The sequence below is a fragment of the Leopardus geoffroyi genome, chromosome E3 (genome assembly GCF_018350155.1).
Source record: "Leopardus geoffroyi isolate Oge1 chromosome E3, O.geoffroyi_Oge1_pat1.0, whole genome shotgun sequence".
In the NCBI taxonomy this organism is placed as follows: Eukaryota; Metazoa; Chordata; class Mammalia; order Carnivora; family Felidae; genus Leopardus; species Leopardus geoffroyi.
Genome location: NC_059340.1, coordinates 21,851,267 through 21,868,364, shown reverse-complemented (window position 1 = coordinate 21,868,364; position 17,098 = coordinate 21,851,267). Strand labels below are relative to the sequence as shown.

The 17,098-nt window shown below is 43.5% G+C and overlaps 1 long non-coding RNA gene across 2 annotated transcripts in view; it reads left to right on the top strand.

Moving 5' to 3' along the window:
* Window positions 1–17,098, top strand: part of LOC123588879 — a 130,518-nt gene that overhangs the window by 4,325 nt on the left and 109,095 nt on the right. The window contains exon 2 of one of the 2 annotated variants that reach the window (XR_006708055.1): window positions 2,754–3,281. The exons of the other annotated variant lie outside the window; for it this stretch is intronic. This is a non-coding gene — a long non-coding RNA (uncharacterized LOC123588879). The remainder of the gene's footprint in view (window positions 1–2,753; window positions 3,282–17,098) is intronic. 2 annotated transcript variants of the gene reach the window in all.

Sequence of the window (17,098 nt, the reverse complement as noted above, 5' to 3'; positions counted from 1 at the left end):
CAAGGGTTACTTTAGAAAGTCTGATCAGGGAAAAGATTCTCTGAGGATTGATATTTGAGCTGGAGTGTCAAGGATGAGAAGGAAGCACATATGTGCGGAATCTATGGAAGAGCTTTCCTGAAAAGGGGACTAGCAAGTGTGGAGAAAAGCCTTGAGGTGAGAAATTGTGTGAGGTGTTCTACAAACCAAGGAGACAGCATGTCTGGAGCATAAAGAGCAAGAGGAGAGATGGGTCCAGAGTAAAGATGAAGGCAGGCAGGGGCAAGACCATGTTGAAAGAGCACTGTGGGCCATAGTAAGCAGTATGTCCTTGATTCTAAAAGTTGGCATTTAAGGATTTAAAGCTACTGAGTATTGTGATCAGATGTATACTTTCTCAAAATCACACTGATGTTGAAGAGTGGACTGGAGGCAGGTAGAGTAAAGAATGGTAAGATACGGGCCTATAGATTTAGTTCTGGCAAAAGATTGGTAATGGCTTGGGCTTTGGTGTGACAATAGAGGTGGAGAGAAATGGATGTGTTCTATATATTTTGAATACAGAGCTGTTAGGACTTGTCTTGCTTGGTTGTGGAGCATAAGGGAAAGGGAGGGATCCTCAGTTTTTTATTTGAGCAACTTTGATGGTACTATAGTTTTTGACATGGGGAGACCTCATACAGTCCAGTTTGTTGGAGTGGAGTAATGGTGAATATTATTAATACTGTTTTGGATGCCGTAATTTTGAGATCTTTATTAGATATGTAAGGTTCAAATGGACAGTGAGTATGCCTCAAGGGAGAGGTCGGAGGTGGAGATATAAATCTGGAAGTCATCGGCATTTACTTAAAGCCGTCAGATTTGATGGAAACATATAGGGAGAGAACACAAATGTAGAGGGAAGAGAAGGAAGGCCCATGCTCATTGTTAAGTAGATAGCAAAGGAGGGGAATTGTAAATTGAATTGTGTGCCCCCCAATTCATATATTGAAATCTTAACCCTCAGTACCTCAACATGTGACCTTATTTGGAATTATGGTCATTGCAGATAAGTTAAGAGGAGGCTATGCTGGAATAGGATACCTAATTCAATATGACTGGTGTCCTTATAAAAAGAGGAAAGTCCATGTGAAGACTGTAGTTCACTACCACAAGCCAAAGAATTACTGGAAGCTAGGAGAGAGCCTTCTCTAGAGCCTTCAGAGGGAGCACAGCCCTGCCGGCAGCTTGATTTCAGGCTTCTGGCCTCCAGAGCTCTGAAATGAGAAGCTTCTGTTAAGCCACTCAGTTTGTGGTGTTTTGTGATGGCAGCCCTAGAAAACACATAGAAGACTAATTAAAAATGACAAGAAATAAAAGGAAGACCACCACAGTGTGGTGTCATGATGGCCAAGGAAAGCATGTGTTGCAGGAAGAAAGGAGTGGCCATTTTTATTGAGAGATTTTATTGTTTTATTGTTTTTATTGTTGAGAGATTAAATGAGAGAAGGAGAGAGAAAGGGCCATTGGATTAGATTTTGCAGTATATTTGAGGATTCTTGCTCTTCCTATTTCTTGTGCTTGAGATATTCCATATCTATCTCTTGATGATGATTTTGGTTATATTCAGCTGCTAGAAGGCAGTGGGTATGCCACCAGAAAGAGTGAGCTGGTAGCTTTTCCTCTGGTTAGAATGTTTCCTGTCTCTCCTAGGAGTTGGAAGATGCCGTGGCAGTATCCTGTGCCTTCCTTCTTTGCGTTCATAGCCACTGCTTTATTCTGCAGAAAAAGGTGCTTGCTGCCTACTCCCCCATGGCATAAGAGGGTCAGTAGCTGAGTTGACCATCCAGTTGCTCTGAACTCAGTTCTCCATTTACTCTACCGTTCACTACCCACTGCTTGCTATTCTGAGTTTGGACTTCCCCCAGAACCACTCCCCTTCATAGCCGATCCCCTCCTGCACATGTAGGAGTAAGCTCTTCTCCTTCTGTTCAGAAGATCCATTGTGTACCTTTTCTTGATTTTCATCAATATTGAATATTTATTATTTAACAACATCTTTTCTTGGGTCATTTCCAAGAATTTGGACTAGGAGCAGAAATAGGCACTGGCATACGGTCTGACATCATGTCAGTCCTCTGATATATTCCTTTTGTTGTGGATTAATATTGATTCCATCATCATGCCATGTTTGTGCTCATGAAGCACATATATCTTTTGGCTGCCAGGGTCTAATCAGAGCTCACTGGCAAAGCTCCTTAGACATTTCTTCTGAGCTATGCTCTTTGAATCAATACCACAAGTGGTAGTTCCCAATAAATGTAGCCTTTATTGACTTAACAAATAATTTGTTAATTATTTACTGCGCACATATCATAGTTGGTGATATAGAGAAATATAATGTGTGGTCTCCATTCTCAATGAGTGTACTTAGGAAAAAGAGGCATTCACATGAAGGATGCTAAATAACAATTCATGAATTAAGCAACATGAAGACTTCATTGACCAGGGCTAGAAATCTAGCTTACATTGTATTAAGTAAAAAAAAAAAAAAAAAAAAAAAAAAAAAAAAAGTGTATCCCTTGTATTCTAGTGTTTAGAGCAGTGCCAGGTACACAATAGGCCTTCTGTATATATTTGTTGAATGAATGAATGAAGGGAATTTATTGTCTCACATAATTGAAATGTCCAGGTGATGTTGAGGTTTAGGTATAGCTGTATCCTATCGTGTCCTTAGGCCTCTGATTCTCTCTTTTTTTTTTTTTTGGCTCTTCTTTTTTCTGAATTGGCCTAAGTTTTAGGAAGTTTGTCTCCATCCTATGGTGGTTGCTGGTCTTTTGAAAGAGAGATTCCTCCCTCCCCCTTTCTCAGTAGTTTCAGCAAAAATCCTGGAGCTGAAACTCATAGCATTGATTTGGGTCATGTGCCCAGCCCTGAACCAATCGTTGTGACCAGGGGATGGAATACTCGATGCATCAGGCCTAGTCACATGTGCACTCCCGGAGCTGAGCCTTTTGAGCCACGTGGACCAAGAATTTGGAAGGGCTTTTTTTCCTCCAAAGAAAAATTGGGTAAGTGTTACTACCAGCAGAAGGAATGAAGGATGCTATCCAGGCAAAACTAATGGATGTTTATTGTTCTACAGGCCCCAGTATAAGAGATGGTGTAAGGCAATAGATAATTCCACATGATTGTATCAGGAAATGAGTATCAGCTCAGAGGCTTTGGAAGGGGTCAAAGCAAACCTCAAGGAGGAGACTGAAATTCATTTATGCTTGAGAAGTGAGCAGGAATTGACTTGATAAGGAAAAGGAATTCTAGAGGTGAGTGGGAATAGAGTATACATAGTGGCCCAGAGTGACTTGAGTGGGTAACTGGTGAAAGAGAGGGAGGTTGGGAATGCCAGAATGTGAGGGTGACCTGGACAAGATGACCGTGGGCACCATAGCTGCAGCCACGCTTTAGGCAGACCGTGCTTGAGCCAGCCTATAGTGCAATCTCTACCCTCATCTCTCATATCTGGGTTCTAGCTTGCCTTTGCCTTTGGAGTGCTGGGAACACCTGTTATTGACCCCAGTGCCTGCTTGTGATGCTGCTTTTCAGTTGTTAGCAAAGGCTGATGTCCACTTAAGCCCTCCTGTGATCAACCCAGCTCACCCTTGTAAGTGACTGTGCCAAGTCTTTTCAGCCTAGGGCAAGAAAAGTACACTGCAGACCTTTCCTTGTTTTCAGAGTAAGCCAATGCAGGCTCATTCCAACACTGCCAAACAGAAGAAAAAACCCTTTGCATCGGAATCAAGTGCAGCGACAGCAAGTAGCAATTTGTGAACAAATCAAAGCTCCTTGGGTGCAAGCTGCACCCCTCTTGGGTACCCCCACTTTGCATCTGTGAATCTGTAGAGAGACTCAACAACGCTTGTCCTGGGGTAATCACCCAATCAACCATGTACATGTAAACAAAGGGATTCCCTGAAGGAAGGGAGTCCAGCTTGCTGTTTGTATAAAGCCAATATATATGCAGTGTTTATTATGAGCCAGGTTCAGTTTTAAATAGTTTATGGATATTAACTAATTGCCTTCTCAGGCCAATCCTGGGAGGTAGATGCCATTATTTTATCCTTATTTACCAATAAGGAAACTGAGGCTCAGAGAAGTTAAGTAACATGCCCAAGGTGTCCTACCTACAGAGTGTAGGATCCTAGGTTCAAATCCAGGGGATCTGAATCCAGAGTCTGTGCTCTTCACCATCACTTTGTGCTGCCTCGAACTCTGTTCCTTTAGCCCACAGGGACCGGAAAGGCAACTAAGCTCTGTTCGTTATAGAAAGGACTTTGATGCTCCTCATAGCCAGTCAGGAAGAGATTTACAGTCCAGAAGCTGCTACCAACATTTCCTTTCTGTTTTATGTGTCCTTTCACGGGCATCAGCAAGCCCCCTTGATCTTGATCTCCATCCCCCCATCCTTTTCCAACAAGAGCCACCAGCCTTCTTGTGCATTTGATTCTCTCATCTGTCCTGATAAGACCCATTTGCCCTGAATTCTCACATGTTTCAGAGCAAAGTACCTAAAAACATCAAACCCTTATGGCTAATATTGATCAACTCTGCTAGGGTAACGGATGCATTATCACACTAAAGGACTCTCTTCAGAGCAGGGGAGAAATTGAGGAGGAGGGCCGGTGGAAATGAAGGGGCAGAGGATCCCATCTTGCCCCCGTAGTGGATAGAGCAGGATAAAAACGCGAAGTGATTAGGTAGACTGATGGGCCCTATACTTTCAAGACCAGCAGTACTGGTGGGGATATTAAGAATTTCTTGTAGGAAATGCCGCAAGCCTGCAGAGAGGCTTGGAAACAGAAAATGGCGAATGGTTACCTCGGCCAGATGTATCTGGGTTTGGGTCTATGAACCGCCCACTTTTCCCTGTTGGCCAAGTACTGAAATGGAGTCAACAGATGTGAGCATGTGTAGGAAGGGCAGACCAACTGCTCTCTCTGAGTTGAGCAAACTTCTCTCTCTCTCTCTCATTTCTCAGTACATCTGCTTATATGGAAGATTGAGTACCAATCCTGGAACTCCGATCCTGACATCAGAACCCCAGTGTTTCCTCTTACAAGCACTGTCAAGTGGGGCTGGCTGTCCTTCAGACTGTCTTGTTTGGGTTTTGAGACGAGATGTCCAGCTGTGTCTTCATATATGTGGCTGGTGCTGTGCATATCTTTGCAGTTTGAGCAGGGTCTATGTGAGTCCGCACTTGACCGCGCCCAAACTGTGATCTGGGAACGGACTAGCGGGCCGTTTTTCAAGTCAGATGCTATCCATGCCAGTTCTCTGCAGTCGCTGGGAAGAGAAGATCTGTGTGTGGAGCTCTTGATTGGTCTACCAGCTTGCCATAAATAGAGTCTGCTCGACAAAGAGGTCTGCACAGAGGAAAGAAGAGGGGAGGGTGTCATAGAGTTCCGAAGTCATTATTTGAGCGTCCAGACCCACTAGTACCCGAATTCAGAGCCCCTAGTCTTAATTTTTTTTAGCCAATACATTTCTTGCTTTGCTTAAGCCACTCGGAATTAAATTTCTGTCACTAACACCCCAAACAATTCTGACTAATATGCAAAATAAGTAATTTACGCGCTCTCTCGGGTGACTTAGCCATTATCTCCATTTGACAGATGAGGAAATGGCAGTTTGGAGGTTCAGGTAATTTGTACAGACCTTGTGAGTAGTCGGTGGAAGACCTAGGAACTGGTACGAGGCTGATCTTGAAACTAACTTACGAGAATGTTCTTTACCAAAAACCTTGGAAAATGTTTTCGGTTTCAGTTTCTCCGAGGAGCACAAACACCTGTGATTCAAAGTCTCCTTTGGAGATGCCCTGTCGCTGCTTGCTCCGTTCCAGAGTTGACTCAGTGAGCTGTCGGGCTGACTCGAATTGTTGTTTATACGGTCTGTGAACTTGCAGTTATGGTATTTTGTAATTTTGTTTTCCCTGCCGTTCCGCCAATGAGGCTCTGTGAGCAAACATTGCCTGCGATTTAAATTCACCACAGTAATGAAACGTGCGTGCGTGCACACACACACAGGCACACACGCTTCTTCAGAACAGCCCACAGCTTTCTGATTAATCACATGTGTAAAGTACAGTGTTTACAGGAAATCAGCAGGTGGCAATTAGCATCTTGGAAATTACCGGGGAAACAACTGGAGCTGCCACTTCGGGAGGGAAACATGGCAGAAATCGGCAACGTGACAAACCCCCTCGGAGCTGGGCGTGGGGGCTGCCGTGCCCACAACAGCTGGTGGGGGCAGCCTGGTGTGGGTCACAGGCTGCTTGCCAGCCTCTTTCTTTTCCTCCCAACACCGACGAAGCAGTCTTCGGGTTGAGATAGTTGGAGTGAAGCAGTTGCCTGACAGGCAGACCTTCTTAGAACAACCTTTAGAAAACACTCAGTAACAGCAACCACAACAACAACACTACTCAGACCTCGGTCTGGCACAAGCAGATGCTGGCATTACTGGGCTGGTTGTTAAAATACGAACTGTGGGGGGTGCCTGGGTGGCTCAGTCAGTGAAGCGCCCGACCCCTGGTTTCAGCTCAGGTCGTGAGGCCGAGCCCCACGTCGGGGTCTGTGCTGACCGCTCAGAGCCTGGAGCCTGGTTTGGATTCTGTGTCTCTGTCTCTGCCCCTCCTCTGCTCATGCTCTGTTTCTCTCTCTCTCTTTCTGTCTCTCAAAAATAAATAAACATGAAAACAAATGATGTAAATAGCCATTTACATTGTTTGGTGAGTTCCTTTTTTACTTAGAAATAGGTCTGTCTATTTGGACGATCTCTCCATGTCTGTAGATACAAGTCTACTTTGTTATTTTAATGATTCCATCTATCATATGAAGAGTTGGGTGCACCATAAGTTACTTAACCGCGCCCCCATACTAGTGGGCATTTTAGAGAGTTTCCACATTTTCACTCTTCCAAATAAATCTTCCGTAGACACTTTTGCACGTGCGTCTTTGTGCATGGGGGGGCAGGAGGTGGGAGGGGGAGAGGTGGGGGGGGTGTGGGGTGGGGGGGTAGTAAGTTTTCTTTAGGTTATACCTACAATTGAAAGCGCTCTGTCACAGGTCATTGCATGTAAAATGATGTTAAATTTTGCCTAATTGCTCTCCATAAAACTGTGCCAATTAGCATTCTTAATGATGAAGGAGACCGCCTGCTTTACATCTCTTTGATTTCCCACAGATTTTTAAAGGAGGTATGTATTTTTGTTTTAGGAGTGTATGGCCCAGGGCTGGGTAACAGGACTTAAAAACAAAGAGTCTCTGTCTTTTAGATTTCCCTAATGACAGGGAGCACCTTTTCATGTGCGTATTGACCCTTGAAGTTTCTGTTCAAATATTTCGTCCATTAAAAAAGTAGGGCTTTGTGTCTTTTGCATTTCAGTGCATGGCCCATTTCAAGCACATTTTTGTGTATGCAGTGAGGTAGAGGTGGAGGTTCTTTTGTACTTTTTTCCTATATGGATATTCAGTTCTTCCAGCATCATTTGTTTAAAAAAACTTCTGCCCTTTCTTTTGCATTGACTTGGCACCTTTGTTGAAATGAGTGGATTGAATACATGTAAGTCTTCCCGGATTCTATTGGACTCTATTCTGTTCCATTGATTAGCCTATCCCTACTTTGAGTCTTTGTCTTTTAATTGGAGATTACTGATGTAGTTTGTTGACTCCCTTCTATTGTCCTAATTTTTAAGTCAGGCCCAGATTTTCTCGGTAAAAGCAAGGGATAAGAAAAGCAAACAAGAGAACTGTCAGAGTGCTAGGAAGCCAATTCACAAACCCATCAGGAGACGGAGCCCTGAGTTTTACTTGTGCTGGTGTCGCCTGCCACTGATCAGTGGCTTTCAGGTGGCAGAATTAAGCAACCTGGCTTTCCCAACATTCTCTGCCTAAGTCATGCCCATGTCAGTGTAGGTAAATAGGGCTGCGGCGGTCAAGAATTTCCCGAGCGTCCAGTCCCTTAAATGTACACCCCGAGTCCGTTTGCCACTCCTATCCTTTGCTAACGGCCGAAAAACCTTCCAAACTATGCCCCAGACCTCCTGCCAAAGTGGAACCTGCTAGACCCGTGTGCAATTCTGCCTACAGCCCCTGTTTATTCTGTCCACTTCGTGTGCATGTGACGTCTCTAATCGTACTATCATTATCAAGAAGAGGAGACCCTCTGTGCCAGTTTGCTCGGGCTGTCCTAACAAACTACCATAGGTTGGGGGGCTTAAACCACAGAAACTTCAAGGTGCTGGCAGAGTTGGTTTCTTCTGGGGCCCGTCTCCTTGTCTTGTGGAGGGCCATCTTCTCCCTGTGTCTTCACACGGTCCGTCTTCCCTTTTCTTAGAAGGACACACCAGTCAGCATTGGATTAGTGACCTCATTTTAACTTCTTCACCCCTTTAAAGACTCCATCTCCAAATACAGCCACATTCTGAGGTCCTAGGGGTTAGAACTTGAACATTTGGTTTGGGAGGACACACTATTCAGCCCACGACACTCTCTCTTGGAATGGTCAGATGTGGGCTGGCCCATTCAGTCACTGCTTGACTCAGCTATGATTTTGGCTCACCTCACTCCTGTAGCCCCAAGAGTATACAACCTTCTGTTCCCTCTTTTCCCAAGGGCCTTCCTGAATTCCCAACTCAATTTGATTACTATTAACATGACATACATAATATATCCCAACCCTTTGTAAATGTATTTCTTACATTAATATATTTCTCTTCTTTAATGCAGTCGATTTTAGCCTTTGATCAATTTGCCTTTTTAAGAGTTTTGCTTCCTTTTCCTCCCATGATATTTTATATTTTCTGTTTGCTGTAATTCCTTGTTCTTTGCCCCCCACCCCTGATCCCCATTCTCCTGCGTAGTGTTGCATTGATTGAGTTTCTTTGACTCATTTTTTCCATATTGGGTTTTGGAAATTATAGATCTTATTCTATTTTTCAGTGGTTGCTCTAATATTTTAACACATTAAAAATCATTACAAAATTAGAGCACAAATACGAAAAAAAAAAAAAAGAAAAAAGCAAAAAGCAGAGCTATATGGAAAGGCATACCATGAAAAACGGAAGTCTTTCAATTCCAATCTTCGGCCTCTCATGCTGCTCCCTGCAAATAATCTATTTTTTAACCACTTCCCTTTTTAAGTATTCTGGTTGTTGCTTCCTTAACTTAAATAATATTTTTATACTTTTACTTTTTTAATTTATCTTACATAGGCAGTATTTACTGGTGCTCAACTTTGAAAGGTAAGAAGTGATCTTTTTTAAAATCCCACCACCAGATTTAGCTAGCTATCTTTTTTATTTGTAGTTCTCCTAGCGATCATTCCTATAAAGTCAATATGATCTTTAAAATTTAATTTCTTGTTCTGTTATCTTTAGACAGTATCTCTGGGTACTATCAAAACTGTGGATATTAGTATTCTTACAATTTTTTACTTCCATCTGCCCCCCCAACCTTCTGTACGTCGCAAGGTTGATAACATTTACATTTTGCTAATAGGTTTAGCACAGAAATTGAAAATGAATAAACACCACTTAACAGTGTTATGATGATACAAATGTTTTTCATTGCAGAGCCAAGTGATATGATAGGACTTGTAGAAAAGTCTGTTCTTAGAATCCATGAATCAATTGTGCAGAATCACTTCCTGTTGTAGTTGGCTTCATATTTGATCCTAACTTTCTTATATGGCTTTTTTCTTTTTGGTCCTAGAATTTCTGATTTCCTCCCCCAGCACCCCTCTGCCCCCCAACCCAAGAAGCATGTCCTTGTGATTTCCCTAAGATTGCCAGTATTTCTTTCTTTTAACTTTTAAAATTTATTTTAATTTTTAATTGTTTTTAGAGACAGAGTGTATGAATGGGGGAGGAACAGAGGGAGAGAGAAAGAGAGAAGCAGGCTCCACACTCAGTGCGGAGCCCAAAGTAGGGCTCGATTCCACAATCCTGGGATCTTGACCTGAGCTGAAATTGAGAGTCGAATGCTCAACCGACTGACCCACCCCAGCGACCCTGATCTGAGATTTCTAACTCCACCTTCTCTCTGTTTAAAGACATCTACCCTCGGACCCCCAGCTCAGATATAAACGACGTGCTACTGAAGTGGCTGGTGGAGGGGGGGGGTGTCTCCCGTCCTTGTACTCTTAGGTTAGTTCCATTCTATCTTGGAGGCTGTTTTTGTTTTTTAGGAATGAAGACTTGAGACGTCAATTTTCTGAATTCTTAAATGTCTGAAAAGATAACTTTATTACATTTTATGCATAGTTCGGCTATTCATAGGTTTATATTTTTTCACCTGGGGGAACATTTGCTCACATTATCTCTTTTCGTATTTTACCCCCTCTGTTCTCTATGTTCCTTTCTTCTTGAGCTACTGATAGACCAGTGGTGGAAGGTCTGTATTTATTCTCTATGGCTCTGAACTGTGTTTACCTCAGACCCTTTTGTGATCCATTCCGGAAGTCTCTCAGCTCGATCTCTGAGATCATAAATTCAGACTTCACCCCATAATGCTATGCTGTCCTGATGCTGAATGTCTTAAACAATAGCAAATATGGTTTTTAAAATTTCTTTGTTTTTAAAGAAAAGATTATTTATTTACTTATTTTTAAGTAATCCCTACACCCAACGTGGGGCTCAAACTCACAACCCTGGGATCGAGAGTTGCATGCTCTTCTGATTGAGATAGCCAGGTGCCCCAGTTTTTAAAATTTCTAAGTCATTAAATTACTTATTTTTTATTAACATGATTTTTTTCATGGATGTGATTTCTTACTGAATATTTCTGAAATTGTCAAGTATATAATTTTGACTTTTGCTTCTTCAACTAATTTTTTTTTAGGGTTTTTCCCCTCTTACATGAAGATTGTGCTTTTCTTTCATGGCACTGGTTTTCTTCAGAGGTTAGACTAGAGCTTGAAGTCTAGATTCCACATAATTTTCCCTCATAACTTCATGGACATTTATTTTCCACCTTCTGATATTCAGTGCTTAACAAGTCTGATGTTGTAATTCTTTTTTCCCTCTGTGGGAACTGGTTTTACGTTTTTTTATTTCTCGGAATTTCTTAGTGCTTCTAAGTTATTCTTTTTTGTCAACTGAAAGATAAGCACACCTTCAGGAATCACCAACTATTTGGGAAATAACATTACTAAAAGGTTGATAACTATTTGAGTGAACTGAAAAACCAGCACACAAGGAAACGGGAAAATAAGAAATATGGAAAAGAAAGCCTTTAAATAAGCAAAGCTCATGTTTTAATAGTCGTTAGGCAAATCACATTCAGAAAATGTTTTGCAGGGGCACCTGAGTGGCTCAGTCGGTTGAGCGTCTGACTTCGGCTCAGGTCGTGATCTCACGGTTTGTGGGTTTGAGCCCCCCCACCCCACCCAGTAGGGCTCTGTGCTGACAGCTCAGAGCCTGAAGCCTGCCTTAGATTCTGTCTCCCTCTTTCTCTGCCCTTCCCCCGTTCACACTCTGTCTCTCTCAAATGTAAATAAACATTAAAAAATTAGGGGCGCCTGGGTGGCTTAGTCGGTTGAGCATCCAACTTTGGCTCAGGTCATGATCTCCCAGTTTGTGAGTTTGAGCCCCGCGTCGGGCTCTGTGCTGACAGCTCAGAGCCTGGAGCCTGCTTCGGATTCTGTGTCTCCCTCTCTCTCTACCCGTTCCCCGCTCATGCTATGTCTCTCTCTGTCTCTCAAAAATGAATAAACGTTAAAAATTTTTTTAAAAAAATTAAAAAAAATCTTAAAAAGAGCACACTGCTATAAAAAATTCAAGATGCATTAAGTCATTGAAAAGACACCATTGCAAATATAATCTGTGATGGTTTGTCCCAGCATGCCGCATAAAAAGACAACAAAAAGGAAAGAAAAGAAACTGAGAGAAAAGTTAGGAAGTAGGAAGGATAAATCCAGAACTCCCTGGAAGACAATACAATCAGCACTTTCAAATTTGTGAGGCAAAATGATTTTGAACTGAGAATTTTATGTTCCCCTAAACCAGCATTCAAATGTCAAGTTCTCTTCCTGCTTGAACAAGAATGAGAGTTCTCTTCTGTGAACTTGGGGTTTCTTGCCAGTTTGCTGGAAAGATCTGTTTTTATGCCTGTGGGACCCTTCTTCAGGCTCTCGTTTTCTCTCCTTTTTTTCCTCTCTTTCTTAAATCAAAAAGACCAATCCATAGTCTTTTTATGTCTCAGAAACAGAACTCCTCAAAATGTCTAGTTTTTAAAAGATGAACAATTCTGAAACTATTTTATGTGTATCTTACTAAAGAAATGTGTTGTGGATAATGAGAGAGAAATTTCTCACTGCTAGAAAAGGGGAGAATGTGGAAAAAGGAAAGGCTAGAATAAACCTGGTGGTGTTGAATTGGAACTGGATCCAGCAGTGTGAATTCATGGTTTTAACTATTGGTAGATAAATTCCAGAAATAGACATATGGTGTATCTGTCCATCTGTCTCTCTGTCTCTCGATGTATCTCTGAGGTGGGCTGGAAGCAATGACACCCCAGTAACTAACAATGAACGTGCCTAGTACCCATGTCGTGGTGTGTAAATACCATTCTCCAATGAAAGGAGTCAAAGTGGCTGAGAGAAATGGCTGATTCCAGGGCAAGGGCAAGGGCAAGGAAAGTACAATACTTTTTTTTTTTTTAAGTTTGTTTATTTTGAGAGAGAGAGAGACAGCGCAAGTGGGGGGTGGGGAGATAGAAAGAGAGAGGGAGAGAGAATCCCAAGCAGGCTCCTCACTGCCAGCGCACAGCCTGATGTGGGGCTCGAACTCACAAAGCCGTGAGATCATGACCTGAGCTGAAACCAAGAGTCAGACGCTTGACGGACTGAGCCACCCATGCACCCCTGAAAGTACAAGGAAGTAACTCAAATGATGGGGACATGTCAGAAAGACTCAGGAGCCCGTGTTAAGGGGCCCCCACTGGCCAAACCTGGGATAGTTTGAACGCCAAAGTAAATAATAAGTAAATAGTGATGGATGATGATCTATAGAATTACATAAGAATCTATGCGTCCATATAGATTTAAGTACATACATGGATGAGTAAATAAGTGGAGAGGCGGGAAACCTTTTGCTCACAATTGAATTCCAAGTAGTAAGTGTAGAAACACTGAGAGAATTTAAATAATCGCCATTTGGTAATCGCGACAGTCCTAACTGTTTCTGGCAAAAATCACCAGTGGATGCTAAAACCAGTAAGCAAATGTATGATGAGAAACTGAACACTTCACATAATCTCAGAGTACCTCCCCAAAAGAAATGTATTATTTACAAAAGGAAAAATAGTAACTTTAGAGTGGAGAAACCCAGCAGAATCCCCTTAACTCAATGATCATATCTTTCTGCACTGACTGTAAATCTCCAAGCATGGGGATTTATTTCCGTTGTATTAACTCTTATGCCTGAGCCCCCAGAACAACGTTGGGCACATAGCAGGTGTTCAGTAAACAGCTTTTGACTGAATATCCATATTCATGTTTATGCCTATATTTATCAGCTCAAATTCATTAGCTACATTTTTTGTGAACTCTGTATCCTTACTTATATTTTATCTACTTGATCTGTCATGGGCCAAGAAAATGGAATGAATGCTTATTGCCTTTGCATTTTTGTCTAATTCTCCTTATGAGTTCTGCTGTTCCTGTTGTAAGCATCTGAGGGCATGTTATTTGGTATGTAAACATTTATGATGGTTCGATCTTCATGTGGGTTGTATCTTTGTCATCATCAGCATTGACTTCTTTGTTTAGTTTAATACTTTCTTCTTGTTAATCCAATCTCACAGTTATGATGCGACTCATGATTTCTTTTTTTCTCTGCATTTTCTTTTTTAGTGCTCTAATTTATTGCCTGTTCATTCATTTCAGCCAATACATTTTCCTAAGATTCTGCCCTCTTTTCCTGTGTTATCCCCAGCAGTCTAGAGAGACATGACTATTTTGAGGCAGATTCTATTAGCTCTAGCAGAATGATTTCCTCTTTACGTCTCCATCTGTCTGACTGTCGTTTAGCATATTTATTGGATTAAATTTTAATGATTTTTGCAATAAAGACGTTCCATTCTCTGTAGTTTTGAATGTCCGCAGGCCAAGGATGCCCCCATAGTCTGTATACTGGCTTCTCCTCATGGATCACTGCAGTTTTCACCTTGTGATACAGTTAAAGCAGGACTTGGTGTGTCTTCACATCCCCTGAAAAAGAAATCACACTTCCCTAAGCATTAGTAAGCAGTGCAGATCTCACTGAAGATCTCATAGGGAAGCAACAGAGAGTTTTCAACGGCACTTCATACGGCACACAGCTTCAAAAAAATGCCTTCCATGGGGCGCCTAGGTGGCTCAGTCGGTTAAGCGTCCGGTCTCTTGGTTTCAGCTCAGGTCATGATCTTGCAGCTTTGTGGATTCGAGCCCCGAATCAGGGATCTGCACTGGCAGTGCGGAACCTGCTTGGGATCCTTTGTCTCTCCTCTTTCTCTGCCTGTCCCCCACTCATGCTGTCTCTGTCTCTCTCTAAATAAATAAATGAACTCAAAATCAAATGCTTTCCTCAAGGTGTCTCCTAGCCTGTTTCTCTTGGGCTGAAGCTTCCAGAGCATCAGGCTCCAGCCACCCTTTCCCCCCCCCTTCTTTCACCTTCCTTGAGAATTGTCTTTCCCTATCTCAGATCAGATAAGTTAGATCCCTCCTAGCTTTTGTACCCAAACTTGCAAACCATTGCCATTTATCAGTACTGCCTTCCCCTTTGCCAGAGACCGGTATAGAACGATGATAATAGTTGGCTATTAGCAAACAAAAAAGTCCTTTGGTTAACACCTACTTTAGAGTGGGGTCATATGATTATTTTTTATTTCTTTTTGAGAGAGAGACAGTGTGAGTAGGAGAGAGACAGACAGACAGAGAGAGAGAGAATCCCAAGCAGGTTCCACACTGCCAGCTGCACAGCCGGATGTGGGGCTCGAACCCACGAACCATGAGATCGTGACCTGAGCTGAAACAAGAGTCCGCCACTTAACCGACTGAGCCACCCAGGTGCCCCGATTGTTTCTTGAGAGGGGTCGCACTTGTCCCTCTGGTGGCTGGCCAAAGTGGACAGTGTTTCCAAGCAGGGTCACATTCCCTGCTTCATGGGTCCTCAGCTGAACCCCTTGAGGTATCGTGAATGTCAAAGAAGCCGAAACCACAAGGTTGAGGGCTTTGTCTCAAACCACTTCCGTGTGTGTGTGTGTGTGTGGGGGGGGGGGGGGTGTGGGCAGGACTAGAAGGCAGGTCTTTTGAGCTGAACTTCAGCACTGTTTCTCTTCTTTTTAGCGGCTACACTTTTCTCGGGCTGCAACCCTCCAGTGTGCAAACACGTCACCTCCTTTGATCTTTATACCCCAGCTTGGTTTCTATTCTGAGTCCCGCTGTGTGGAAGGTGGGAATGTAATCTTAGTCAGTTTAAACTAAGTTCTTTTAATTCCAGCTTTTCTCAGTCCGTTCCCATCACTCTCAGTCAATTCCCTTATGTTCTCTCTCCCCCTTGTGTCGGTGTCCCGGGGGGGGGGTGCTCACGAGGTTCCTTGGCATCGGTGACCCCACCCACCCACTCTCGTCTGTCCCCTCTGGCATCCAGTAGTATGGCTCATGTTCATCTCTCCCCAGGTTTCCTCTGTGTCATCCTCTGCCAAACTGCAAGGGCTCCTTGGGGGCCCGCCATCCATCCCTCAGCTATCCATGGATCCTTCCTGAGCGGAGGTAGAGGCAGGGAAAGAATCAGATGGGGACTCAGAGCAGGGGCAGGAGGGGCGTCCTGGTTGGGGTGGTGACGACTCACAGCTCTTTATCCTGGATTTGCTGCTTCTCATTTGTGACTTTGAGCAAAAGGCACCTACCCTTTTGTTGGGCTTCAGTAGGTCTGGAGCAGCCGGGAGGCCCGGACTTTTGTCCTGATTTAACCATGCACTGGCTAGTGAGATGGAGTGCACGGTTCACAGCCTCCCAGCATCCATTCTCTCACCTGCAGAATGGGCCAACAGTGTCCACACGGTTTGTGAGCGCGTGGGTAACTTTTGAGTCCTTTAAGAAGTGGAATATATGGGCGGACGATGAATGGGTGAAGATGGGGAGGGGTCTCCTCTCCCCTCTGTCAAGGGCTTCCTGACATAGTCGGGCTTACCGGCAAGGAAAACAGGGGGCTTCTGTCAACTGGTTATCTTTTTCCCCACTGGGGCAGCGACCTTGCTCCTTCAGGCGACGCTTGTGAAGGTGCCAATCCAGAAGCCGACAGCAGAGGGCAGCCTGCGCCCAAAAATGACGGTACTCTCGTGCAGGCTCCCTGGAGTTCTGAGGCTGCATGGCCACGGATTATGATAAGGCGTGTAGAGTCCAGTAATACTGGAATCTGGGAGCTATTTGGTTTTGCTCTCTATACTTCTTTAAAATTACTGTTTGAGGGGCGCCTGGGTAGCTTAGTCGGTTAAGTGTCCGACTCTTGATCTCAGCTCAGGTCATGATCCCACCCTCAAAGGTTGAGCCCGGCATGGGGCTCTGTGCTGACAGGGCGGAGAAGCCTGCTTGGGATTCTCTCTGTCTCCCTCTCTCTCTGCCCCTCCCCTGCTCTTGCTCTCTCTCTCTCAAAATAAATAAGTAAATAAATATATAAAAAAATATTGTTTGAAAGGAACAGTTGGTTAAAAAAATTAGACGTGTACGGGAGTTTACAGCAGACACCTGATGAGACCCGCAAGGCCTACACAGCATCCCACCCCACCTCATTTCACATTTCTGACCTCGAATCCTGCCCTCTCCTCTGGCTCCAGACTGCTTGTTGTTCCCTCTCCTTGGAAGATTCTTCCTGTAGATATCCGTGAGACTCATTCCTCACCTCCTTAATCTTTGTTCAAATGTCACCTTCTCACAGAGGTCTGGTCTGGCGGCTTTCTCATGTAATGCATGCCGTCCCTCCCCCCCCCCCCCGACCCTCCCCATCCTTATTTATTTATTTATTAAAAAAATTTTTTTTTCAGTGTTTGTTTCTGAGAGAGAAAGAGAGGGAGATAATCCAAAGCAGGCTCCAGGCTCCGAGCTGTCA